Here is a 27,692-nt window from a genome sequence, read left to right as displayed (position 1 = left end):
CTGAACTTTTTAGACATATAAAAAGGAGGCGTAAGGAGTGGATTCTTGAAGGTAAGTGGTCTATTATTTAAAATTATTACATTTTTTCCACAGCTTCATTGTTTTTAAGGACTTTACAGTAAGGTAAGTTTATTTTTAGACCCGATTTCGTAAAAAAATTTTTTTTTCAAAAATGTTATTAATTGTTTAAAATAGTTTTTTAAAGTTATTTATAGTTTATTTAATTATTGGGATGTTTTTTAAAATTTTATTTAAAATTAACTAGTATTTTAGGCGCCCGTACTTTTCATGAGTTTGACAGTCTTTACTATCAAACTCATGAATGAAGTTTCCCCTCCCCTGATTGGCTGCAGAGTGCTCACCTGATCCCAGCCGGCACATCGCACTAACTACGCCGCTGGATCAGGCAAGCACATCGCGCCGACATCTGAACCGGGCCAGTGACAGGAAATGCAAGCAGGCGCGGGCTTCAGATGTCAGCGCGCCGGGTGAGTGCACATCGGAGGCTTGCACGCGCGGCAAGCACCCGATCCTAATTTCTGGCCCATTAACTCAGTCCCTTCATCTAAGTCATTAATATAGATTGTAAATAGCTGAGGCTCAAGCACTGATCCTTGCGGTACCCCACTAGTTACAGCCTGCCAACCTGAAAAAGTCCGGTTTATTCCTACTCTCTGTTTTCTGTCCATTAACCAATCCTCAATCCATGCTAATACATTACCTCCAATAATAAGTAAATAGCAGATTTCACTCTATTTAGCTGTAAGAATTTGTAGAATTGCGAATGGGAAAATGGAGACTTGTATTTTAAACAAATAATTTTACAGATTCTTTCTGGAGAAGCTGACGCTTTAATGAACAATATTAAATTAAAAAATTAAAACAGAAAATGCTGGAAATACTTGGCAGGTCAGGCAGCATATGTGCAGAGTGAAACAGAGTTAATGTTTCAGGTCGATGAGCTTTCATCAGTAATATTAAATAAAAGATGAGTTAGATAGCAACAACCGTAAAAAGTTTGAAATAAATCTTTACTACTTTTCCTTCAAGCAGTTCGTATGAAACTAAATCTTGCCCATCCATTTCCGCCTTTGGAATGATGAAGGACTCATCACTTTTCGAAACAATCACAAGAAAAGAAAATGGCTGCAATTTTCTAAAACTATTTTAACTGGTATTGTGCTGTGTAATGATATTATGACTGAGACAAATATACAGTACTAATAAAAAGCAAAATACCGCGGATGCTGGAAATCTGAAACAAAAATGGAAAATGCTGGAAAAACCCAGCAGGTCAGTCAGCATCAGTGGCGAGAACACACTAACATTTAATGTGTGGACTTAAATCAGAACTGAAGGAATTCACAGATTACAGTATTTTAAAAGGAGCAGCACAAAGGTCAGATCATATTCTACTTGGGACTAAAACATGCACAGGATACAGAATGGAAAAAGTCACATGGACATGTCCTTAACAGTAGATATGGCAGACATATGCCATTTGTATAGGCGACAGTGACAGCTATATGGTGAATATATACCATCTAGGACATCAAAAGAATAAGTATGGATTCCCCATCACCAAAACAGCCTCCGCGGCTCTTAGTTCACGTTTCCTCCAGCACCAACGTAGCTCCATCTATTTTCTTTTCTTTCCAGTTTTGAAGAAGGGTTCAACCCGAAACGTCAACTCAAATTTCTCTCCACGGATGTTGCCTGACCTGCTGAGTTTTTCCAGCGTTTTCTGTTGTTATTTTAGCTCCTGACTCTGCCTGTCTCTGTCTCTGATTCTGTCTGTCTCTGTCTCAGACTTTGTCTCTGTCTCTGTCTCTGACTCTGTTTCTGTCTCTGACTCTGTTTCTGTCTCTGACTTTGTCTGAGACCCTGGCCCCGATTTTCTGGCCGCCTTCGGGTGGCTTTTCATGCGGCCGGGGGCCGAAAATCGGCGAAAGAGCGGGTCAGGACCCCCGCCCCCCCCGCCAGATTCCCTGCCCCATCCAACTTTCGGACCGCCGTTTCCCCGCACCCCGCTTCAGCCCCGGCCGCCGCTGGCGGGACTGGTCGTCGGCACACTAATTACCAATAATTACCTCGTTGAGGTAGATTTTCCGGGGCCGTTGCGACTTTGGGGCTTTCCCCACATGAAACCCACCTGCAGGGAACCCCGCTGCTGAGAGCTGGCGTGAAGCTTGCCGGCTTGCTTGCTGTCAGCTGCAGGTCAATGGAGAAGCTGCGATTTAAAGGGACAGCACTTGTATGTTGAAGGACCCTGTTGCTGAAGGCTTGGGGCTACTTCTTCAAGGCTTAGGCACAGCTGTGGAAGGTTGGAGCCTCACACACTTCTCCAATGTGATCTCCTGGGAAGCCCCTCTCGCCACCCTCACTCAGCGCTTCCTCAGCGGAGGCATCTACGAGAAGCATGGGATGCCTTTTTTTCCTTCCCTTCTTGCCATTAGAGGATCTCCAGCAGCAGAGGCGGCAGCAGCAGAACCAGGAACAGCAGGATCAGCAACAGGAGCACCAGGCTGGTGCTCACTCACCTGAAGCTGCACAGGCCAGAAGGGGCCAGCGCTTGGAAGTGGCTTGAGAGCACCTTGCTGCGCTTTAGGGGGCCATGGGGACCCGTTTCTGCACTGGCAGTCCTACTCAGAAGGACTTCCATGAAGATCTGCTTTCTCTGTTCAACTGATGGCCAGTGCTCCTCAAGAGATGTCATTCTCTTATGAGCACTCACCATGTTTTCCGTACCCTGGCGAGTTATCTCCTCCATGGAGGTTGCCAACCTTTCCATGGTGATGCGTTCATGCGCCAATGACTCCACAAAGGCTCTGCTCATGGTCGCTATGGACTCCTCCATTCGCTCCACACTCGCAGCAACCCTGGAGACAAAACCTGCCAGAGACTCCTGCATCTGTGCATGGAGATCCATCACCTCTTCTCATGCAGATGGACCCAGAGGCAGAGGGTCGACATGCAGCGCAACTGAGCTGAGCTGGCAGAGTCCTGCGCCCTCCAACGAGGACTCTCCACTGCTGTCCCTGTCTCCAGAATCTGCTGAGGCTCGCTTGTGAGCTGTGAAACACCAGGTGACAACACTACTCTATGTCCCGAAAGTCCCCCCGAGGTGTGAGGTCTGCGCTGGTGCTGGGTGCGCCTACTTCTGCTGACGCTGCGCCCTCAGAGGTTGGAGCTTCCTCTGAGGAGTCTGGCTGCACAGCCTCTTCCTCCTCCACAGTGAGGATGGGGGCTCTGGATGGTACTGTGGGGGAGTAAAGGAAGGAGTTAGAGATGTAATGCCAAGGTTCTTCTGGTGACTCCCAGCGAGTTGGCATCTGCTGACACCTGCATCCATGCAGCATTGGTCTCAGTGGGAGGCCTCTTCCTCCCTGACCAAGGGAAGAGGACCTCCCTGTGGGCCCTAACCCCATCCAATAATGCCTGCAGTGAAGCCTCGTCGAATTTGGAGGCAGCTCGGGGTCTGGCACTGCCCACAGCTGCTGCAGGCTCCTCTGCCATCCTGTATGGCTCGTTTGGAAGCCTTCAGAGGATGCAGTGCTTGCTATGGACCTTGAAAGCACCACGAATGATGACATCATACTGTGGGGATTTCTGACTCGAATTGGACAATTAGCAAGGCTTCCCACATGCTGGGAATTAATTGGCCACTTGAGGGAAAATTGCATGGAGCTGGCTGACACTTTTTTATGTGTGTCAGAAACCCCACATTCGGGGAAATCCGACCATTCCCCACACAAGCCGAAAATCGGGGCCTCTGACTCTGGTTCTGCCTCTGTCTCTGTCTCTGACTCTGTCTGTCTCTGACTCTGTCTGTCTCTGTCTCTGACTCTGTCTGTCTCTGTCTCTGTCTGTCTCTGTCTCTGTCTGTCTCTGTCTCTGATTCTGTCTCTGCCTCCGTCTCTCTCAAATTCAGGCTCTTGCTTTGCTTTTGTGATCATACCATTTGCTCAGCTCACAACATGCATGTACATTGTGTGCAAGAGACAAGTACTAGCCACAAAGTAACACGTGCACATGCATGTGGGTGAATTGTTAATACTTGCTCATTGTGTTGAGAATTTGCCGCCTCGTGTGCGGCTGACATGCTCATCCTTTTTCTGTCTGTCATTAATACAGTAATTTGTTTGCCACCTGCTTTCTAATGGTGCACCTTAAACTGACAGTAGCCACACATTCCGGCTGCATCTTAACTCTTTGGTGTCGTGCATGAAAGAAGGTTAAAGCTTCATTTCATTTTTTGGTCAAAATGAGAACGAAGGTTGTTTGGGAAAGTGAGTGACACAGTAAGAGGGCCCATGAGTGGATAACTTCTTGATTAGTTGCTATTCTGCAGTTAATAGGAGCGTTTCAATGGTATGTCTGGAAATTGCAATATTACAGGGCAGGGTGGACAGGAATATAAGAATGAGAAACGGCATTCAGTTCATCTGGCTCTGAACTCATCGTTATTTGCAATATCATTTTTTGGTGGAGCAACTGAAACAATCATATACTGAGAATTGATGCGCTCTAAACAGATGCATTCATTCTGATTGTGTACTATCACCACATTACCTGGTTGGCTTACAGTGATCTCCGTGCTGATAACTAGAGACCTGATGAGTGTGGCGTTTGACTGGGATGTTGTTATGGAGTTTCATGACTTTTCATCTCAGTTTGGCTTTTGACCATTTACAGCCTGGAAGGAGGTGGCCCTTTTTTGGTGAAAACATATGATTGAGTGAAAGGCCATATTTGGACCAGATATCCTGACTCAATCTATCAGCCTCACCCACAACTAATGAACTGTAAATGTCACATTGTACCGGCACTAATTCTACTAAGTCACACAGTTATCATAGAATCATACAGAACGAAAGGCCAATCTGCCCATCATGCCTGTGCCGGCTCTTTTGAAAAGCTATCCAGTTAGTCCCACTTCCCTTCTCTTTCCCCACAGCCCCTTCAAATTTTTCCTTTTCAAGTATTTATCCAATTTCCCTTCATAAAGCTACTATTGAATCTGCTTCCACCACCCTTTCAGGCAGCACATTCCAGATCATAACAAATCGCTGCGTTAAAAAGATTCTCCTCCTCTCCCCTCTAGTTCTTTTGCCAATTACCTTAAATCTGTGTCCTCTGGTTACGGACATTGGATGCAGTTTCTCCCTATGTACTCTTATTAAAACCCCTCAGAATTTTGAACACCTCTATTAAATCACTAAATTGCTAACAGAATTTGTATACGTATTTAGAAAATTGTACATGTGCATAAAGCATCATTAAGGGGAAGAAACACTTGCTTTTTCAATTCTCACCAGAAATATTATATTCTAATGGTGTTTAGCGAAGGATTAAAAACAATTAGAGACCCAAGTTTGAGCCGTTACCTCAGCTGACATTTGCACTTCGGGCCTCCTCTAGACTGAACTGCCACCCCTGGCTAGTCGATCAGGCACAGTACCAAGCGTAGGCAAGCGGGCCTATTTCTTAAGTACATGCTAATTTATTCAACGTCCCCCTAATTTAGAGATTGAAAGCCGTGTCTTGTTAAAAAGCGACGCCAACAGCCTGAAAAAACCCCATTAAAATGGTCTGTTTTTCACATTTATTCCAGTGCTGCACTTCTGTCATTTCTTTTTTCATACAACTTTGAGGTTTTTTATGTTTTGCTTTGAAACATCGCAGCCACAAAACCCATATTATTTATAATTTAAGGCTGCCCCATATATGGATTATTTATTTCGATGTTAACATGATCCATGTTAAATCAAAGAACTCAGAATACGGTGAGGGGAAATCTCCAGGCAGATATTGCCATTCGGCACGGCCTTATTTTTTCCGAGCAGCTCCTGTAAATCAAAACAAAAATTAATAATAAATAACACAGGCTCATATTCCTAATATCATTCTCATCTCTTATTAAACTAATATTTCAACAAACCTTTGCCTTTAGTCGTAGGTCACCAACAAAAATCCTGACTCTCAAAACAGCAGCCCAAAGACTCGCTCTAGATGCTATCATGAATGATTATTCTAATTGCCTGCAGATGCCTTTAGAGAGAGCTTTTTTCTGCTGTGGAATAATTAAACAGTGTAAGTGATTGAGACCTCCCCTGACTTACTACCCGCAAGGTAGGCACAAAAAACCATAGATTTCTCTGCAGCAACAATATCTTCACACAACGAGGTGCAATATTTTCTGGAGAATTTTCTGCTTATTGCTCTTAAAAATTTATGTTAAACTGTGACAATGGTACATAGAAACATTATGGACTCGTTTTTTAAAAAATTTGATGATGTTGGGATATTGTGTGTCGGTTTATTAAAGCAACAAGGTATCTTCAGATTGCTTCCTGAACCAGATGCTAGTTGTTTTGTTTACTTATTTATTCTTAACCCATTTTCTCCTTTTCATATTGCCTTCCTTTCATGTTGTTCACAGCCATGCGGAAAAAAAACCCAATTTTCTTCAGCCAGGACAGTGGGGGAAATGGGCAGTTGCGCCCATTCCATGAACTGACCAGCAAAAGAGCTGAGGGGCAGACGAAGGAAGTGTGTGCTCTGTTCCCCCTTCTCCCATTCCTATCCCCCACGCGGCCCTAAATGACAACTGCCAATGCAGTTGCAGTGCCCGTACTGGTGCACAGTCCCTCTCTGGGACTGAAACCTGCAACCGAGGAGTGAAGCAAGTGCCTTCAGGCTCTTCTATTGAATGGTTTAAAAGGCTTGTCTGGTCTCCATGATGTGCAGTAAGTCCCGAGCAACTCCACCTGTCTGGCAATGTCAGGTAAATAAAAACTCCCACAGCATTCATTGTAATAACAGAAAGATGTGTCATAAAAATTGAACAATAATATCTATGTGATGGTTGGAACCTACTGTGGCCTTTTGCCGCGTTTCTACAAGGAGTGTTAATTTGTCGATATGGCTTACTTGGATGTGTGATCAGGATGCTGGACCATTTATCCTTCAAAAAAATTAAGGCTTTCTTTAGTTTCTGAACTAGATGTAGGTTTTCTATCAGGCAATGCTTCACAAATGGCATTCTGAGGAAAAATCTGAATATTACAGAACATTGAAGAGATTCTGTGATGTGCAACACATTGCTATTTATAGGACACTTTAAAGACAATGAAAGTTCTGATCTTATATTATTTGTGAAATGTAGTGAAAAATACCACTGCTGTCAGTCAAGTGTCCCTGAGTATCACGAAGTGTATAAAACGTTAAAAGCCAACAGCTGTAATATAGGCATCAAAATAAAATACATTTGAAATGAAAGGAAATGATCCTATAAAAAGAACATTTTAAAATAAAAGGAGCAAAGCATATTTTCTCTTTTTGTTTAACATTAAAGTAAGGGAAAGAAAGCTGAGCGAAAGAAAGAAATAAAGCAGAAACAATGAAGGGAAAGATCACAATACAGTGAGAAGGTAAAATAAGAATATTTTGTGAACATCACCTATATTCCAGGAGACTTACTGAAGAGGTTACAAACGTGCGATCTTTTCAAAATATAAAGGATTGAAAAATCAATGTTTCCAAAAGAATGTCACATAACATTAAGACAAAATACAATAATTTTACAGTTTGTTACTAGTAGTTCAATGTAGCATCAATTAGCTAAAAGATTTGTAATCAGTCAGTAAATCTTTGTATGATTGCAGTCTATACTTCATCTCTTTAAGTGCAGGTGTAGAGTTAATTCAGTTCCACATCATAAATTCAAGATGTGACTTCATTTGTCATACAGTGCTTTAGTAAAGACCTTTCATTGCAGTTAGACAACAGAGAAAGTATAACCTTTCAAAGGGCTTTAGCAACATGTCGAAACCACATTACTAAATTCAGAATGACAGCGTTAGTTTATTACAAAGTTAGCACCGTGGCATATTGAGTGTGCAATACATTTCTTGTTGTTCAACATAGGATGCAGTTTAACCAGTAAATCTACACGACATTGCCATTCAACATCAGCTTTGGAAAAAAGGGAATTGTATTGTGGATCTAGAAAAATAAATATTGAAGGAGTTACATATTTTTTTCCATATGGACTACCTGAGGAAAGAGGCAGTAGCTGGACATTATTATTTTTGCCTTGTTTTTCATTGCACGCAATCTTTTAAAAAATTGTGAGCGTGGAAGTTATTTCTCAGTGATGTTAGTAGTATGAATGCTCAGTGCACTCATACTGGTTTCCTCTCTACTATGTTAAAGGGGGCATTCGCCAATGGATTTTAAACAGGTTACCGGTTACCATGCCTTTAGCCATCTAGGGCCTGAGCTCTGGGATTCCCTCCCCAAACCTCTTTGCCTCTCTACCTCGCTCTCCTCCTTTAATACTCTGCTTAAAGCCTACCTCTTCGACCAAGAGTTTGGTCACCTGTCCTAATATCTCCTTCATTGGCAAGGTGTCGATATTCAGCTGATTACATCCTTTGGGACATCCTGAGGCCTTCAAAGGCACAATATAAATGCATGTCTTTCTTTCTTTATGCACCTGTGAAGTGCCTTGGGATGTTTTACTACGTTAAAGGCACTATATAAATGCAAGTTGTTACTGTTAACACCTCTATTAAAATAGCAGAGAGGTGAGTTTGGTATGACAATGCTAAGTGTTCATTCAATAACATAATAAACAGTAACTTCTACCTTCGACACCAAACCCCGCCCCCCCCCACCATTCCCTTTCTGGTAAAAGTCTATGCCATATTTTAAAACTAAACAGGGAAAGACCTTTAATTTATGTTGAGCTATTGACTTTTAAAAAGAAAAATCTCCATATTCTTGTGTGCAGTGTGTGAAGAACTAATGACCACACTTATAAAGAACAGCTTTATGATTTTGTTACATAGAGTGAACAGAGAATTACAAACTGTTAATAAAGATCATTTTATTTCACATTAAAACTGATATTTTATTCGAGAGATATATATATTCAATGTAAAAAATATGTAAAAGCTGATTATTTTGTAGTTGTGAGTTTAAATAATGTTAAATAGCTTTGCCAGTTATATAAGCCATTAGAATGGCATACCATGTTTGAATGATGTCAAAAACTACTTTGAATAATGTAAGGAAACTAGGTTATGTTTAGAAAAGGGATTTTTTTCTTTGATAGTTTTGAATTAGGTCTACTTAGGGCAACAAAAAAAAGATAATACCAGCTTTAAATGTAAACACTTAGATCTATCTCCAAAGCACTTGGGAAAATCACTCATGTGCATGGATGAATATATATATATATATATATATATGAATAATATTACAGAAAAACTGAGCATTTCAGTTTCTTATTCTTAATACTTTTTAAACTCTTTTTGCCATAGCTTGTTTGCATACATAAGCCACTGCACTTTATAAAAATAATTCATTGAGTAAAGCACTTTGAGACGCTTCATACGTGAAAAGGAGCTGCATAAATCTAAGTATTATTAATTATTATTATTAGCTTGTTGAATAATGGGATATTTAAACATCCTGTCTTTCCCCTTCATTGGCTTGCAGAATAACCCAGCTTTTATTATCTGTCTTTATGCACAGACACGAACACACACCTATAAACTGTACTTCCACTTTTTTTTTTTAAGTGAATGGGGTTTTCCACTTGCAGCACAGTTAAGGGGTTCAGATGATAATGAGTGATTTAACCAGATCAGACGCCCCAAGAGTGCGTTACAGCCCTCAACGCATTCAGTCAATTTTAAATTCAAATTCAGTTTACCTGAGTTTTGTTGTTATTTACTGAATGTACAAATAATGCTTCAATGAGCTGAGTAGCTAACCTTTCATGACATTTTCATTGTAAATGTAAATTTGTGAGACCACATTTAAAAATGCTTCCAATTAAAAATACAGATTAACTGGCTGGTGGAAACCTACATTTATATATTATTCTAATTCATGGTTTCTTAGTTGTACAATAGTCCTATTTCAACATGTACTAATTGAACATAGCGGTTCAAGAAGGTGGCTCACCACCACCTTCTCAACAGCAATTAGGGATGGGCAATAAATGCTGGCCTTGCCAGCGACGCCCACATCCCATAAACGAATTTAAAAAAAATAGGATTGTATACAATATTGGTGCCCCGTATCATCAACAAGTTATCAACAGCATTCCACATATCTTATGATCAGCATCCTTTTATATATCTTCATAGGTTTCAGCCTTGGCTCAATGGTAAGGCTTTCACTTCTGAACCTGAAGGTCATTGGTTGAAGCCCACCCCAGGAATTGAGCACAAAATCCAGGCTGACAGCCCAGGGCACTGCTGAGGGAGTGCAGCACTGTCGGAGGTGCCGCCTTTTGGATGAGACATTCACCTGAGGTCCCGTCTGCCCTCTCAAGTGGACAAAAGGATCCCATGGCACTATTTGAGGAAGAGCAGGCAAGTTTTCCTGGTGTCCTGGCCAACGTTTATCCCTCAGTCAACACCATGGAAACAGTTTAGTTTTGCCTTATTGCTATTTGCAGGACCTTGCTGTGTGCAAATTGGCTGCTGTGTTTTCCTACATTGCTACAGTGACTATACTTTGAAAGCAATTAATTGGCTGTGAAGCACTTTCAGATATCCTGAGGTCATAAACGGTGCTTTATCATTGCAATTTCTCTCTTCCTTACAGTATTTGCTCAATCTGGAAGCATTTTCCCTGGTGTCGCCCATTTTATCTCTAAGGCCCAAACTTATTTATCTTTTTAAAAAAATTGCAGATATCTCTGAGTTTTGTTTTATTTTCACTTCTGGCATCTTACCCTTGTGTGGTTAGAACAATGGAACACGTGTAAGAGAAGGATGCGTATGGTTTAGATAGATAGCAAGGAGCAAATATTGGGTTGTAATTCAATCGAGAGATTTCATTAATTGCAATAGCCAGGGCTATAAGCTAATTGAGAGGTTCAGGATCCCATCTATCTTCTAATACTTGTAAATATGGATGTATGAATTGAATGCAGATTGTTAAATGGAAATCACAAAGCAGCTGAGATGAATTGCACAATAAATAATGATTTTAGTTTTGTTAGCTTTCTTTTTTGGAAGATGCTAAACAGTTCATGCCTGTAAGGCTCCTCAGACCATACCAAATGGGAAGCATGGAAGCTATGGCCCTAGCAGTTAGTAGCTGTTTTCTCATTCTGGTTTTGTCCCTCATCCCCTCCTGAGGATGGTGACCCGTGCTGGAGTATGGTTTTACTATCAGATGTAGCTCTCCATCACCTCATCCCAAATTTTTAATTCAGTATGAACCAGGACTGTAGCTATCCTTTTGTTATTAGGATGTCTTGGTTCTAGCATTTGTGGAGAAAGAACGTTTGTCCTTGTCAGATATAGAGATAAAAAGGGGATCCGAGGTAATTTTGCCTTTCGCCTGTATTTTGAGATGTTGTTATTTCTTCAGTCCCTTGTGTGATTCTGTGTTAAGCTAACAGCTGAGAGTAGGGCAGGAGGACATTCACAGAAGGGTATTTGAGGACATTACTGCTGAAGGCTTACTCGAATATAACAACAGTCGATTGCAGGGGAAATGTTCATTGAATGAATGGTTGCAATTAAATAAAAATTACTTTAATTAATATATTTTCTCAACTGTTCCCTGCATATTCTCTCTCTCGCTCTCTTTCACTCTCTTTCTTACTTGCACTCTTTCTTTCCCTCTTTGATGCCTTCATATAATGGAAGTCCCATTTTTTCCAACTCAAACATTTTATTTCCCTGCGACCTGTATTTAGGGCTGTTTGTGGATGATTGGTTGTAAATGTTTCAGTTCATTTTCAAATACGCTAAGTTGCTTTTGCAAATACGACATTTATTGCAAAGTTTAACAGCTCAGTTAAGGTCAAAAACAAAATGAGGATAAAATGAGAGATATCTAAAGATTCATTTCCTCATCCCTTCCTGCAATCACTCATCCTCATTCTGGTAAGTGAGGGATGATCTGGGAAATGGAGTCATCTGTGATGACTGTCAGCAGCACTCAGAATACCCTTCTGTCTCCTGTCATCTATATATCATAGAATCATAGAATGATACAGCACCAAAGGAGGCCATTTGGCCCATTGTGCCTGTGCCGGCTCTTTGAAAAAGCTCTCCAATTAGTCCCACTCCCCTGCTCTTTCCCCAAAGCCCAGCAAATGTTTCCCCTTCAATTATTTAATCAATTCCCTTTTGTAAGTTACTATTAAATCTGCCTCCACCACCCTTTCAGGCAGTGCATTCCAGATCATAACAACTCGCTGCGTAATTTTTTTTTCCTCATGTCACCTCTGGTTCTTTTGCCAATTGCCTTAAATCTGTATCCTCGGGTTACAGACCCTTCTGCTACTGGAAACAGTTACTCCTTATTTACTCTATCAAAACTTCATGATATTGAATGCCTCTATCAAATCTCCCTTGAACCTTCTCTGCTCTAAGGAGAACAATCCTAGCTTCTCTAGTCTCTCCACATAACTGATGTTCTGCATCCCTGGTACCATTCCAGTAAATCTTCTCTGCACCCTCTCCAAAGGCCTTGACATCCTTCCTAAAGAGTGGTGCCCAGATTTGGCCACAATATTCTAACTGGGGCCTAACCAGTGTTTTATAAAGGTTTAAGAAAGACTTGCATTTATATAGCGCCTTTCACAACCTCAGGAAATCCCAAAGTGCTTTACAGCCAACGTAGTTACTGTTGTAATGTAGGAAACACGGCAGCCAATTTGTGCACAGCAGGCTCCCATAAACAGCAATGTGATAATGACCAGATAATCTATTATTTTTGTTGATGTTGATTGAGGAATAAATATTGGCCAGGACTCCAGGGATAACTCACTTGCTCTTCTTAGGAATAGTGCCATAGGATCTTTTACATCTACCTGAGAGAGCCAAAGGGGCCTCGGTTTAACGTCTCAACCAAAAAATGGCACCACTGACAGTGCAGCACTCCCTCGGTACTGCACTGGAGTGTCAGCCTATAATTTAAAAAAGTCGGTAATTGGCTGTAAAGCACTTTGGAACATCTTGAGGATGTGGAAGGAGCTATGTAAGTATAAATTCTGTCTTTATTATATTGTAACAGACAAAATGATGGGCGGACCTGGGCCACTCGTACCACAGAACCACCAGTAATGGCAGAACTCAGTAGCAGATGTTAGTGTTAGCTAGTAAAAGTAATAGAAGGATTTATTACCATTACAATTTGATAATGCTTAGAAGCAACACCAAGTGTTACAGAAGGGGTACTAAATTATGACAACAGGTAAAAAGGTATGCAACCAGAAAGGATATACACACAAGTTGACCTCCTGTGATGTTCAACCAGGGAGTCGACTACATGTCGTTTTCAGATGAATCAGGGTTAGAGGACAAGGGGATAATTTGACCAAAGCGCACAGTTGATATTCAGTTTTGATGTTCATGCCATACATCCTGTCCTTGTCTTTATATTCCCATGGGAATTCTTATATCCACATTTATGATGGAAACCGCCAATCTAAACTCGTCACACTGCAATTACACTCTCCCACCAGTGGTGGCACTACAGTGACAGAAGTGTGACATTTCCCTGTGACAAGTTTGCAAGAGCAGTTCCCATTATAAATGTGGGCATAGGAATTTATAATGGTAAACGTTAACAGGAATTGCATGCAGATGTATGTTTTTTAATATTATAGATATATCTATGTATAAATATATAATGTTTGTGTATATACAATATCATATATAGATTATTTTAATTAAAAATTATTATTATTTTCACCATCAATGAAGTTACATGCCTTTCCTCCGTCCTGCATTCTCACTGTTGAAACTAAAGGGACGACTTTCCTGACCCTTTCCCCCAGGGATCGCGTAGTTCCCCAGTCACAAATGTCAGGAGGACTGCTCCTGGGCCTGGCCAAAGTGGCCATCAACAGGTCCAGGCAGCAGGCGACCGAGGGGGCCGTCCGGCCAGATTGCCTGCCTCCCTTTTGCGGCTATGTTCACGCCCGGGTGGCCCTGGAGATGGAGCACACGGTGTCCACCGGCACGCTCGAAGCCTTCCGAGACTGGTGGGCGCCGTGGGGACTGGAGTGCATCATCTCCCTGGCCGATGTTATTCTAATCTAAGTTGATAAGCCTTATTTGACGTTTTCCTTAAATTGCAGATAAATTGTATAACCAAAAGAGGGACAACTGATCCCCAGCCGATGTTATTTTAATTTAAGTTGATAAGCTTCATTTGACGTGTTCTTAAGTTGTAGATAAACTGTACAAACACAAAAGACCACAACTGTCAGGAAACTGGGCAGAAACCCAAATGACTGGTCTCTGTCCCTTTAAAGTTGCCCTGTAATTTCTGTAACTCTCCAGGTGGGATGGGGCGGGGAAGGGTAGGGGGCTGCATGCCTGTGGCTACAAGCCCAATGAAACCATTTAAATGAGGTGGAAGGTGGGTGTTCCTAGCCTCCTGCCTCATTTTCCATTTGGAAGGATTGCTTGGCATCGCCTAACCACTACTTAAATTACCGTACTTACCTCATTCAGGTGTTAAGCCCCACTCCAGAGACTTGAGCACATAATCTAGGCTGACACTTCAGGACAGTGCTAAAGGAGTGCTGCACTGTCAGAGGTGCTTTTTTGCAAATGAGATGTTAAACCAAGGCCCCGTCCGCCCTCTCAGGTGGACGTAAACGATCCAAGGCACTATTTGGGAATGTTCCGGCCATCATTTATCACTCAACCAACACCATCAAAAATAGATTTTATGGTCATTTATCCTTATTGCTGCTTCAGGGACCTTGCTGTGTGCAGATTGGCTGCCATGTTTCCCTACGTTACGACAGTAGCACTTCAAAAATACTTCATTGGCTGTAAAGGGCTTTGGGACATCCTGAGTCATGAAAGATGCTATATAAATGCAAGTGTTTCTTCTTTCTTTTTCAACCTTGGTGGTGTCCTGCACTATGGGTCTTGGCTCTTCACCTAGAAGCCTTGACAAAAAAAAAGGTTTAGCCATTTAGTGCCATAACCTAAATAAAATGAAACTCATGCACCCCTTTAATGCTATGAGCTGGAGGAGATATTGAAACTGGAACAGCAGAGACACTAAACCCACCAATCCTTCATTTAAAGCAGAGCTGTGTGAAGATTGGAACTAGTTTAAAAATAGCGAACAATACTTTAAAATTGCAGCAGTGCCTTTGTTATATGTTTGCCCTTGGGAACTGAAAAGAAAAATCTCAAAACCTGTCTAAAAATATAAATGGTTCCTACGGGAAGCCTCCTTTGAAAGGGTTAACTGGAAGCCCTTTGCCTCTCTTGCAGTTGCTTTTTGCTTGAAATGTTGATGAAACACGGTGCTGTAAATGCTCTTGGTTTATGCAGTCAGTGGGAATTTTCATGAGTGGCAGAAAACAACTGCAGCATACTGAGCAGCACGCTGATTTGACAAACGGTTACTAGGAAATAATAAACTGGCAAAATAATTCTGCATTGGACACACTTACCAGAGCATAAAGAGCTTGAAAAGAAGACAACATCTTGTATCATTTATCTTCCTTAAATACCCAAGCTGCACAAAAGTGTAAAGAAAAATTTTGATAAATGACCTTACATTTTTAGACTCTACCTGCATCGTTCTGCAGTCTCAGTCAAACAGGCACTAATAGAAAGAAGAAGAAAAAATCCAAACATGAAGTTTATTGACTGACAGTCTTCATTACAAATTGCCTCTTAATTTTCATAAATCATGCAGTCCGAAGGTAGAAGCTGTAATCTAATTCGAAAAAAGCAGGTAATGGATCGGTCAGCATCACAGGCTTTCCATGTAGACTGTCGAACCAGTGGACCTTGCACAGTGATTGTAGCCCATTTGGCATGTATGTGTGGGTTTTTTTTATAGAACGTTTTCATATTGTACAAGGATGCCGGTTGGTTTTGTTCACAAAGCAATGTGAAGCACACATCATCATTTATTTTACTGCCTCATTTGAATATGATGAATACCATAGTCCTTTATTTGCTCACAACATCCAAATAATTGCAGAAACCGAGAGATTCTAAGCAATTAATCACAGTATTTCCCATAATCCACTCCAAACACGACATTGAACAATAAAGTGAATTAACCTTTGTTAAAGAGATTTTTTTTTCTTGTTTGTGTTACAATAAGTGCATTTCAAAATGTGTTGGTGCGACTGTTATTTTCTATTGCACTTTGAAGAAGTCTTTAATTTGGTTGGCATAGTTTGAAAGAAAGCCTAAACAAACAGTGTGCGATAGAAAACAGTAGGTTTACTAATACTGAACCCTGTTCTAAGGTTACTATTCATCTAACACAACCAAAGTTGGCACTCACATCTGGTGCTAGGTACTTAGTGCAATTATTTATGATTTCCACCAAGATTTAGAAGCTCATCCCCGGCCTTGTAATGCAGTAACTGATTGCACTGCTAATGTAATTAAGAAAAGATTATGATGTCCACGTGGCACAACAGATGGTGGCATTCACAGCAATCCGCAGACACAACTGGCAAACAACTGCACAAGGGCAGCAATGTTAGGCAGCTGGAGCGCAGCACCTACATTCCAGTGCATTAACTCTTGAGGTGTTTCACAGGATTTAGGTTTTTTTTGCTTTTGTGTGTGGGGGGGGGGGGGGGGGGATGGTTTCTCTCCCCCAGTTTTTCTGAATGTAATAAAGATTCATGAATCGGACTGAGTTTCTAAAAATCAGCACTTTAATTTTCCTTGCCTATATGTTTATGAATTCTTGGCTTCAGATGAGCACTAAGTAAATGTGTTCAGAATAATAAACAGGTGAGCTCCATATGCACCAATTGTGTTTTTTTTACATCAACGCAGAAGATAAGAATTTAATTACATTTCCATGCATCTTTTACCTTAAAGGTTCGGGAAAATTATTCAACTTTTCGAACAACAAAGACTTGTATATTTGTGACAAGGAGAATTATTTTGATCTTTTTCTCCTGTCTCTTTTAGACATGAAAATGGCAGAAACTTTCTTTACGCACCCCCCCCCCCCCCCCCCCATAGCCTTGTGGCGCGATCGTAGAGTGCCTGCCTTTCAAGCAGTTTGGGGCTATTGTCATGATCTGGGCTGTCCTTATGGGGCAAGTGGACAAAGTAATTACAAAGTTACATACCTATCTCCAGAAATATTCAGAGGCTGCTCATCTGGTAAGGCATTGCCTCACCTAGACTTCCAGTGCAACATTTGTAGTTGTGTTCCAGACTCGGAGCGACAAACAGTTCTGCCTCTTGATGGCCAGGTAGCTCCCAGTGCAGTCAGTTCTTTGATTTGTATTGTTTTATCCTCACTGTTTCGTCGTGAAAACCAACTGAAAATGGCAGGCAGATTATCAGCTTGTGTCCTGGACTGTGGCACATGATACAGGCCCACGCGCAAACTGCCTATTGCCATGGGAACCTCACCTTGCCAAAGGATCACCAGCAGTGTTCCTGCTAAGCTGCGCGACCATGTGGCCACGCGGTCATCTGCAGGCCACTCACCAGCTTTTACATTGTAGGTACTGTGCATGCGCTAAAATTTGAATGGGCTGTGCACTGGTGGAGGCAGGCTGCGCAGGAGGCAGTGCAGCTTACAGGGGACATTGGTCACCAGCCCCACCACTGGAAATATTACATGACCAGCAAATCAGATTAATTTCTGTCATGTTAAATAACTAGGGTGGCTAGCGCTACATAAAGGCGGCCTGCACCTCTTAAAGGGGAGGTGCTTTGTGGCTGCACGAAGTGGTGGGAGACCTTTGTTAACTGAATTGGTGCTGTTAGATATTGAAGAATGGCTGAACATGCGAGAGAGCCAAGTATAGGAAACCTTCAAAAGCAGGTACAATTGCATCAGCAACCAGAAGAAATAATACAGCAACTAACCTGTAAATATGTCATTATCCCTTTAAATAGTGTAGGTGGTGGTGGGGCGGAGGGGCCTGGTCCTTCGTTCCGTTTAATGTCGTGTTCAGCTGTGCAAGGTTGGCCGGAGTGTGGAGTTATAAAACGGCAGCGGTGGCTTCAAATCAGTGTTGATGTGCATCATCATCTCGCTGCTCTGCCTGCTGCCAGCAAGCGTTAGGCGTGCACCCACGCAAAGCCCTTCACCAAGATGGCGTCCTGCGCACTTCCCATCGGATGTGTGCGCTCGCATCTCGGACCCTATGTTTGAGTCATAGTTGTCCGTGTAGCACCTAAAATCAAGTGCTACCTGGCCTAATTTGGCCCCTGCTGTATTGCGATATAATGTGAGTTATGCATGTGAATGCGTCAGGCTGATTTCAACCATTTGCACTACTGGTTTCCGGGACCACAGTGTAACAGAACCTTACTGTTGCTATCAACAGAATCACAAATACCCCAACTGCTACGTGCTTTTACCATTGCAACCAAATATGATCAGTGTTTCATTTTCTATAGGCTGTGAACCACAGGGGGAAAAAAATCAGTATTTTGGCACCAGTCATTTTATTGTAGAAAAATAAATTAAAATGGATTAAGAGATAACATTCTAATCTTAATTACCTTCCCCTGAACACACATTCAAGAAGACTTGCAAACGGCCCTTGCACCATCTCCCAACAGTGGCACGAGATGGCTTCCAGCAGTCACACTGGTTTTATTTTCTCATTTTATAACCAATTACAGGTACTTAGGATTTTGAACTGTACATCATTGTTAAGTACAGCTTTGCTGCCAGTTATTAAAATTAGCCATTTGGGGGATTTTTATTTACTGGCTGTTGGCAGTGATCTGGTGCTGCACTGAGCTCATTGTATATTGGAACGGGGAGTCCGTGCTGGAAATTTGTTCGGCAGAGGAGGGTTAATCAGCGCTATCTGCAACAGAGGAATCCCCTTCATTACCAGCTCGGCTGCATCAGTAATGGGAGAACAAGCTCTAAATAAAAATAAACACCGAATCGCAGAAGCTTTTTTGGGGGAGGTTAGTTATTTGTTTGTGAATGTTTTCACGAATACTTATGTAGGCCTAGAAGGCAAATAAATGGTGGCCCTCCCCCTGGCCATTGTGGAAGGAGTGCTGGTGATATGAGGCCATGAGTGACCCTTTCTTTTGCCATAAAGCTATGAATGCTTCATTATACAGACAACGTCACATTCGTGAAGCAGAAGGAAACAGATATCAGATTCAAATATAAGTCCTGGCATTTACAATTGGCTCCATTCTAAAGGAGGTAATCATGGCACCAATGTAAAACTAACAGCACAATTCTTGTTCTGGTCAACACAACAACTTGTACGTATGTAGAAGCAGAACTTCCCAAGGTAGATTTTCCATTGCTGCACAGGGGTAAAACTGGCATTGCAAAGCAGCCGCCTGTTACAGAAACCGTCCAGTTTTCATTTCCATTGACTCCCTCATCGCTACGCTGAAGTGCCAAACTAGACAATGTGCTCAAGCCTCTGCAGTGGGGCTTGTAACCCCTGACTTTCTAACTCTGAGGTGAGAATGCTACCTCTGAACTAAGTCCGAGTTGGACTGTAGTTGGGGAGGATGGCAGGACCAAGAGGGATTTTTTTTTCAGGAAGGGGTGATGATGGGATTGTTGTAAATAATGATGCAAAGTGTAAAATGAGTGCATGATTTGACATGTACTGCCAATGTCAAAATGGATGCTGGCTAGCTGGTGGCCCAGGTACATTGGAGTTCAGAAAAGAGAGGCACCCTCATGATTTACAGACATAGTGAAGTCAACAATCTGAAGGCCTTCTAGTCTCAGGGGAGATTTGGGATGCTCTAGGATTCGGCCTCCCCTGGAATTTTCTGACCACCCTAAACAGGGTCACCCGCATTACAGAGGATGTGGCCAGGGGGAAAGGAAGTCCCAGGCTGGGGATTTCTTCACCCCTAGCATGGCAGAACAGCAGTGGTCAGCATGCTCAACCACTGCAATGAGGCTGAGCTAGGGGTTCAGGCCTGGGACTTGACCTGGAACCAATTGTAGGAACTAGTAACTTTCTTTTGACTGTTTTATAAAGAGGTCCAATGGGGCACATATGGCATGTCTCTTGAAGTGGGCAGCCTTTGCTGCATTTTGCAGCCTGAGATGAGCCTGCTATGGATTAAAATGAGGGAATTTCCATCTGACCTCAGAAAGTCCAGTGGGGTCAGCGGCAGAGGGTCCCAGTGAACTAACGCCCGCACTCACGTAAAGATCCAAGGCCTGTGGATTTTATTCATTGATATTTATGAAGATTTTAGTTTATCAGTTGAAAGATGTCTGACCTGTGCACTGACTTAACAGAGGATCTGGAGATGTCTGGCTCAAACAGACACACCTTGCCACTGCCAGGAAACCGCACAGCTCTATTCCTCTCCGATGTCTCTGCCTTCTTTCGGACCCCTACCCGAGGAACCATGGATATCAGCAATGCCAAATGTAATTTCTGGAGTTGTTTTGTTCAAGAGATTACATCGTAATTGACGTAAGAAAACTACTAGGCACTTGGTCTAAGTATTAAACAAGGCTTTAATCAACTGTTTTACAACATGGAGATCTAGTTGTGTTCTTCACTAGTTCCTGTTAAAGAATGTCCTGGGCCCATGCCTGAGTATTTATACTCTCCCTGGACAGCGCCACCAGCAGGCCGCCCAGTATCATTTCATAAGTTATTTCCACATGAATGACAAGATTCATGTCATTAATCAGCGTCCCAATGTTCCTAAAGAGACAGTTTTAGAATTGCTTACTTTCCCCAATGTCTGAGGACACATCGGCTCCAACCCACATCCCCTTCTGTCTACCTGAAAAGGGTGTGCAAGCCTAACATCTGTGGTTGGTAAAATTTTAGAGTCCATTATTAAGGAGACAGTAACGGGACATTTGGATAAACATAATTTAATAGGACAAAGTCAGCATGGTTTTATGAAGGGGAAGTCATGTTTGACAAATTTGCTTGAGTTCTTTGAGGAAGTAACATACAGGGTGGATAAAGGGGAACCAGTGGACGTAGTGTATTTAGACTTCCAAAAGGCATTTGACAAGGTGCCACACAAAAGATTATTGCTCAAGATAAAAAATCATGGGATTGGGGGTAATATTCTGGCATGGAGTGGAGGATTGGCTATCTAACAGAAAGCAGAGAGTTGGGATAAATGGTTCGTTCTCAGACTGGCAATCAGTAACTAGTGGTGTTCCGCAGGGGTCAGTGCTGGGTCCCCAACTCTTTACAATCTATATTAATGATTTGGAGGAGGGGACCGAGTGTAACATATCAAAGTTTGCAGATGATACAAAGATGGGAAGGAAAGTAGTGAGTGAGGAGGATATAAAAAACCTGCAAAGGGACATAGACAGGCTAAGTAAGTGGGCAGAGATTTGGCAGATGGAATACAATACTGGAAAGTGTGAGGTTATGCACTTTGGCAGGAAAAATCATAGAGCAAGTTATTATCTTAATGGCAAGAAACTGGAAAGTTCTGTAGTACAAAGGGATCTGGGGGTCCTGGTGCACGAAACTCAAAAAGTTAGTATGCAGGTGCAGCAAGTGATCAAGAAGGCCAATGGAATGTTGGCTTTTATTGCTAGGGGGATAGAATATAAAAACAGGGAGGTATTGTTGCAGTTGTACAAGGTATTGGTGAGACCGCACCTGGAATACTGCATACAGTTTTGGTGTCCATACTTAAGAAAATACATACTTGCTCTCGAGTCAGTACAAAGAAGGTTCACTCGGTTAATCCCAGGGATGAGGGGGTGGACATATGAGGAGAGGTTGAGTAGATTGCGACTCTACTCATTGGAGTTCAGAAGAATGAGAGGCGATCTTATTGAAACATTTAAGATTGTGAAGGGGCTTGATCGGGTGGATGTGGTGAGGATGTTCCCAATGATGGGTGAAACTAGAACTAGGGGGCATAATCTTAGAATAAGGGGCTGCTCTTTCAAAACTGAGATGAGGAGAAACTTCTTCACTCAGAGGGTAGTAGGTCTGTGGAATTTGCTGCCCCAGAAAGCTGTGGAAGCTACATCATTAAATAAATTTAAAACAGAAATAGACAGTTTCTTAGAAGTAAAGGGAATTAGGGGTTACGGGGAGCGGGCAGGAAATTGGACATGAGTCTATGTTCGGAACGGTCATGGCCCTGTGGGTAGTGGAGCGGGCCCAGGGGCCGTGTAGCCTGGTTCTGCTCCTACTTCTTGTGTTCTAATTATGTGTTAGATTTCAGGAGATGGTTCTATTCCTGTTCCTGGCTGGGGTGGAGATCACCTTTTACAGACGGTAAGTACTGTAGAAAATATAGGGACAGTGATCTCCTGGACGAGTTTCGATCGCCTAGATGGGTCGGAGAGGAATTTCCCAGATTTTTTTCTCCCAAATTGGCCATTGGGTTTTTTATCTGGTTTTTCACCTCTCCCAGGAGATCACATGGGTTCGGGAGGGATGTAGAGTGATAGTAGATTTGAGGTTAGGATCAGATCAGCCATGGTCTTATTGAATGGTGGAGCAGGCTCGAGGGGCCGATTGGCCTACTCCTGCTCCTATTTCTTATGTTCTTATGTTCTTATGTATGTGATGCCAAGAACATCATTATAGATGTGTATGCCAGTGAACCTGGCAGGCCCCATGAATCATTTACCCCAGGCAGGAAGTTTCTGCAAGGACAATTGACTAGTCAGAGTATTTTAGGTAAAATATTAAGCAGGGACCCATCTGCGTGCATATACGTATGTGTATGTACACGTTGACGTAAGAAAACTACTCGGCACTTGGTCTAAGTATTAAACAAGGCTTTAATCAACTGTTTTTCAACATGGAGATCTAGTTGTGTCCTTCACTAGTTCCTGTTAAAGAATGTCCTGAGCAAGCTGGGCCCATGCTCGAGTATTTATACTCTCCCTGGACAGCGCCACCAGCAGGCCGCCCCGTATCATTTCATAAGTCATTTCCACATGAATGACAAGATTCATGTCACACATCACTTCTGTGTCACGCCATTCTCTCTTTCTCAGGTAGCCGAGATTATGGGCTGAGGTTCGAGCTCATTATTCTAGTGTTAACCCTCACCCCCGCCCCACTCCAAGCCATCACATGATGTATGATGGGTTTCAAAGGCGCATGCATTTAAAAAATAACATTCTGATGTTTGGGTTTCACAAAGTGTAAACTTCAAAATGTGCTGTTTGTTGCAACTTGAACATGGACACATCTTACGGTGCTGGCTCTGGCCTGTCACAGCGTAGAATTATTTGACACATGGTGGAGCTGGACAGCAAAGGAAAGGCATGCGAACTAGACCGTGCAGTCACCAGGGACGTTCATGATACTGCCACCTGTAATTACTTTTCCTGCTGTTGAATGGGCAACAATGCCATGTGCCACTATGTGGTGCGTTGTGGAAGTTAACGGTGACGGGTTCATGCTTGCACAGTGTCCTGTTCATACAGGTCCTAGGGGGACTCTATGTAAGTCTGTTGTAAAATCAAAATTAGCCACAGAATGGAGCAGGGGGTGGGGAGGGAGGTAAATACAGGGGCATCAATTTAAAGTTTCAGACCAATGCAGCAAAAAGGAAAAGAAAGCATTTGATGCTTTAAAACATTGCAGTTTGTAAATCAAAAATGCATTAGTAGTAAAGTCATGTATAAAATCACTCAGCACCAGTATATCAAAAATAAATTAATGTTACAGTCAAACATTAAAAAAAGCAATATTTTAAAATAACCTGTTTATATAGCTGCTGTTTCCAGACTTACACCAAGTGCTCTAACAGGTAGAAGACTGAAATAATTCCCCTTCTGTGGTCAGACGTGCCTGAGTGATGATATTACTGATGTAGTGGTGCAGTTCCAAGATGTGTGTTGTGGTTTCTAGACCTTTACATTGTAACACCCTCATCCCCACTAGCACTCCCTGACATTCCTCCCTCATCCCCTCTAGCAGTCCCTGACATTCCTCCCTCATCACCTCTAACCCTTCCCGACATTCCTCCCTCATCCCCTCTAACACTCCCCGACATTCCTCCCTCACCCCCTCTAACACTCCCCGACATTCCTCCATCATCCCCTCCAGCACTCCCCGACATTCCTCCCTCACCCCCTCCAGCACTCCCCGACATTCCTCTCTCATCCCCTCTAACACTCCCCGACATTCTTCCCTCATTCCCTCCAGTACTTCCCGATGATGTAAGAAAACTATGAGGCACTTGGTCTGAGTATTAAACAAGGCTTTAATCAACTGTTTTTCAACATGGAGATCTAGTTGTTGTTATGTTCATTAATAACTAGTCATTTTCATTTAGAACAGCTAGCTTTTGCTAGACACTTTATTGAGCACATGTGGACTAGGTACAGTATCTGTAGAGGCATCCATCTTGACTGCTGCCTTGTGGGTAGCCTGGTGTATCGTGGGTAGCCCACTCTTATATACATACAGCACCACCTAGTGTACCATTCCAGAATGACAGGTTACTGATCATTACATCCCCCTTTCTTTGAGGTTAAACAAAATCAGTATCAATCAATATCAATCATTCATAACATAAACATCTTCAACAGTCAATACATTTTCAATGTAGTTTTCTTTGTACTCAAAGATTAAGTCTATCAGGCTTTTTTACTTCACGTGTGGATCTTCTCAGCACAGGTAAGTCTGATGTGTTTTCATGAGAGCCTGTATGTGTATTTGTGTTAGATTGTTCTGGTGGTGAGTGACAAGATTCAGTTGTGGCATTGTCATCGATTTGCTCTTCGATAGTCTCTTGTGTTTTTAGGAGGGAACGGCGGTTCCTCCTGAGAATCTGTCCTTCCTCAGTTCTAACAGTGTATGACCTTGGTCCTACTTCCTCAAGAACTGTAGCTTTCCTGTTCCATGCATCTGGATCTTCAATCCTGACAACATCATCCCTTGTCAATGGTTTCAGAGTTTTGGATGACTTGCCATAGTATGATTTCTGTTTCAGCTTTAACAGTTGAAGTCTCTGTCTCAGTTCCTTACTCTGCTTTTCTTTTGCACAGCAGGGTAGCGTGGTACGCAACTTGCGACCCATTAGGAGTTCAGCAGGTGAAGAACCAAAGTCTAAAGGTGAGGCTCGGTAGCTCAGCAGGGCGAGATAAGGATCAGACTTGCTTTCTGTCGCTTTCTTCAATAGCTGCTTGAGAACTTGAACACCTTTCTCTGCCTTACCATTCGACTGAGCATACAAAGGACTGGATGTGATGTGTTGAAAGTCATAATGTGCTGCAAACTGTTGCCACTCCTTACAGTTGAAGCACGGACCATTGTCGCTAACGGCAATCTTGGGAATTCCATGACTGGCGAAGATGGATTTCACATGCATTATGACACTGCTTGCTGTGATGCTTGAGAGCAGCGCCATCTCAGGATAGTTAGAATAGTAGTCAATCACTATTAGATAGTCTTTACCATTTAAATGAAAAAGGTCCATACCAACCTATTGCCATGGTACTGTTGGTATGTCAGCTACTATCATTGGTTCCTTTGCTTGTTTGTTTTGGTGTTTCTGACATGTCTCACATTTACCTATCATGTTCTCAATGTCCTTATTTATGCCAGGCCAATAAACAGTGTCTCTTGCTCTCCTTTTGCATTTTTCAATTCCGAGGTGTCCCTCATGAATCCTTTTGAGCATGTCTTGACGTAGAGCCTGTGGAATGACTATTCTGTTCTGTTTTAGTAATAGTCCACTTGCGACACTCAATTCTGACCTTATGTGAAAATATTTTGGATAGGAACCTTTTGGCCAACCATGATGAATGTTCTCTATTATTGTTTGTAATACTGTATCTTTTACTGTTTCTTCTGCTATTTGATTTGATTTTGTGTCTGACACGGGCAGCGCAGCAGTGACCATACTCACATGAACATCCACGTCTTCTTCAGTAGAGCTCACATGACTCATTGTGGGTGCTCGGGATAGTGTATCTGCTAACACTATGTATTTGCCTGGTGTGCAGATCAGTTCAAAGTCATATCTTTGCCGCTTCATCATGAGTCGTTGAATCCTTGGAGACATCTCATTCAGGTTCTCTTTTATAATGGCAACCAGTGGGCTGTGGTCTGTCTCAACTGTGAAGGTGGGAAGTCCATATATGTAGCCATGAAACTTTTCGAGTCCAACTACCAAGCCTAGACATTCCTTTTCAATCTGGGCGTATCGACACTCAGTATCAGTCATAGACCTGGAGGCATAGGCAACAGGCTTCCAATCTTCACCCTCTGCTTGTAGCAAGACCGCACCTAGGCCATCTTTTGATGCATCCGTTGACACTTTGATTCTTTTTGTTGGGTCAAAGAAGGTGAGTACAGGTGTGGTTGTCAGCACTGTTTTGAGGTTTATCCACTCTTGTTCATGTCTTTCTGTCCATGCGAACTCATTTGTTTTACATAGCAGGTCTCGCAGACAGGCTGTCTTGGCTGACAAGTTAGGAATGAACTTTCCAATGAAGTTTATCATCTCCATGATGCGTAGCACTCCTTTTTTGTCAGTGGGTCAGGGCATTTTGAGTATGGCATTTACTTTTTCCATATCTGGCTCTATTCCTTTACCAGATAGATTATCTCCTAGGAAAGTGACTTCCTGGACGCCAAACTGACACTTGGCTTTGCTGAGCTTCAGTCCATTCCGGCGTATGCTCTGTAGCACTTTAGTCAGTCTCTCATTGTGTTCTTTCAGTGTGGAGCCCCAGATGACGATATCATCAACATAGACCCGAACTCCTTCCAGACCTTCAATTATGTGTTCCATCGCTCTATGAAAGATTTCAGATGCAGATATTATCCCGAAAGGCATTCTGAGGAAACAATACCTGCCAAATGGTGTGTTGAAGGTACAGTATTTGGTGCTCTCTTCATCCAGTTTTAGTTGCCAAAATCCTTGTGAGGCATCGAGCTTTGTAAAGTATCTGGCACCTGACATTTCACTGGTGATTTCTTCTCGCTTGGGAATCTGGTAGTGTTCACGTTTTATGTTTGCATTTAAATTCTTTGGATCCATACATATTCTTAGATCATTGTTCTTTTTCTTTACACATACCATGGAGTTAACCCAGTCTGTTGGCTCCTCGACTTTCCTGATGACTCCTAGTGTGCTGATTCTGTCCAGTTCATTCTTGAGCCGGTCACGCAGGGGTGCTGGAACTCTTCATGGAGCATGTACCACCGGCTGAGCATCCTCCTTTAGCTGGATCTTGTAAGTGAATGGTAGAACTCCAAATCCTTTGAACACATCCTGGAAATTATTCACTACAGAATCCACCAAGTCATCTGGTCTGCTTATGGCACAGTTTATACGGTAGACTCTCTTGACCAGTTCTAAGTCCTCACAAGCTTGGTCACCCAGTAGTGAATCAAGTCCTTCAGCAACAACAGAAAACATAAGATGATGCACTTTGTCTTTGACTGTCACTTTAAGTCTGCATACACCTAAGCTATCTATTTTCTGTCCATTATAGTCCTTCAGTCGTACTGACTTTTTCTGTATTTTGGGCTTTTCTTTCATATTGTTAATGTCACTCATACTGATTAAGTTTGCTTTTGCCCAGTGTCTAGTTTCAATGTAACTAATGCTCCATTTACCTGCAGTGGGATCATCCATTTGTCCTCTTTTACTGCGTTAACTTTATGTTCAGCATTGTTAATTCCTGAGGGCTGCACATTTTCTGTATCCTTTTTGATATTGTCACATGACACCATTCCTACAAAACATGTCTCACTT

At 42.3% G+C, this 27,692-nt stretch overlaps 1 long non-coding RNA gene across 2 annotated transcripts; it reads right to left on the bottom strand.

Annotated features, from left to right (window-relative positions):
* Positions 1–534: 534 nt before the first annotated feature.
* Positions 535–18,229, bottom strand: LOC147101742 (uncharacterized). Of its 2 annotated transcripts, none has more exons than XR_015073349.1 (5): positions 17,877–18,229; positions 17,126–17,320; positions 15,467–15,531; positions 5,942–6,070; positions 535–5,849 (listed from the first exon to the last, which is right to left on the bottom strand). It is a non-coding gene; the product is annotated as an uncharacterized LOC147101742 (long non-coding RNA). The 2 variants fall into 2 exon arrangements; XR_015073348.1 differs by having other exon boundaries at positions 5,942–6,073; positions 17,877–18,226.
* Positions 18,230–27,692: the final 9,463 nt, after the last annotated feature.

Source organism: Somniosus microcephalus, chromosome 23, assembly GCF_052327205.1.
Source record: "Somniosus microcephalus isolate GS21.2 chromosome 23, FLI_Smic_1.0, whole genome shotgun sequence".
Classification (NCBI taxonomy): Eukaryota; Metazoa; Chordata; class Chondrichthyes; order Squaliformes; family Somniosidae; genus Somniosus; species Somniosus microcephalus.
This window is presented reverse-complemented; position numbering and strand designations above follow the sequence as displayed.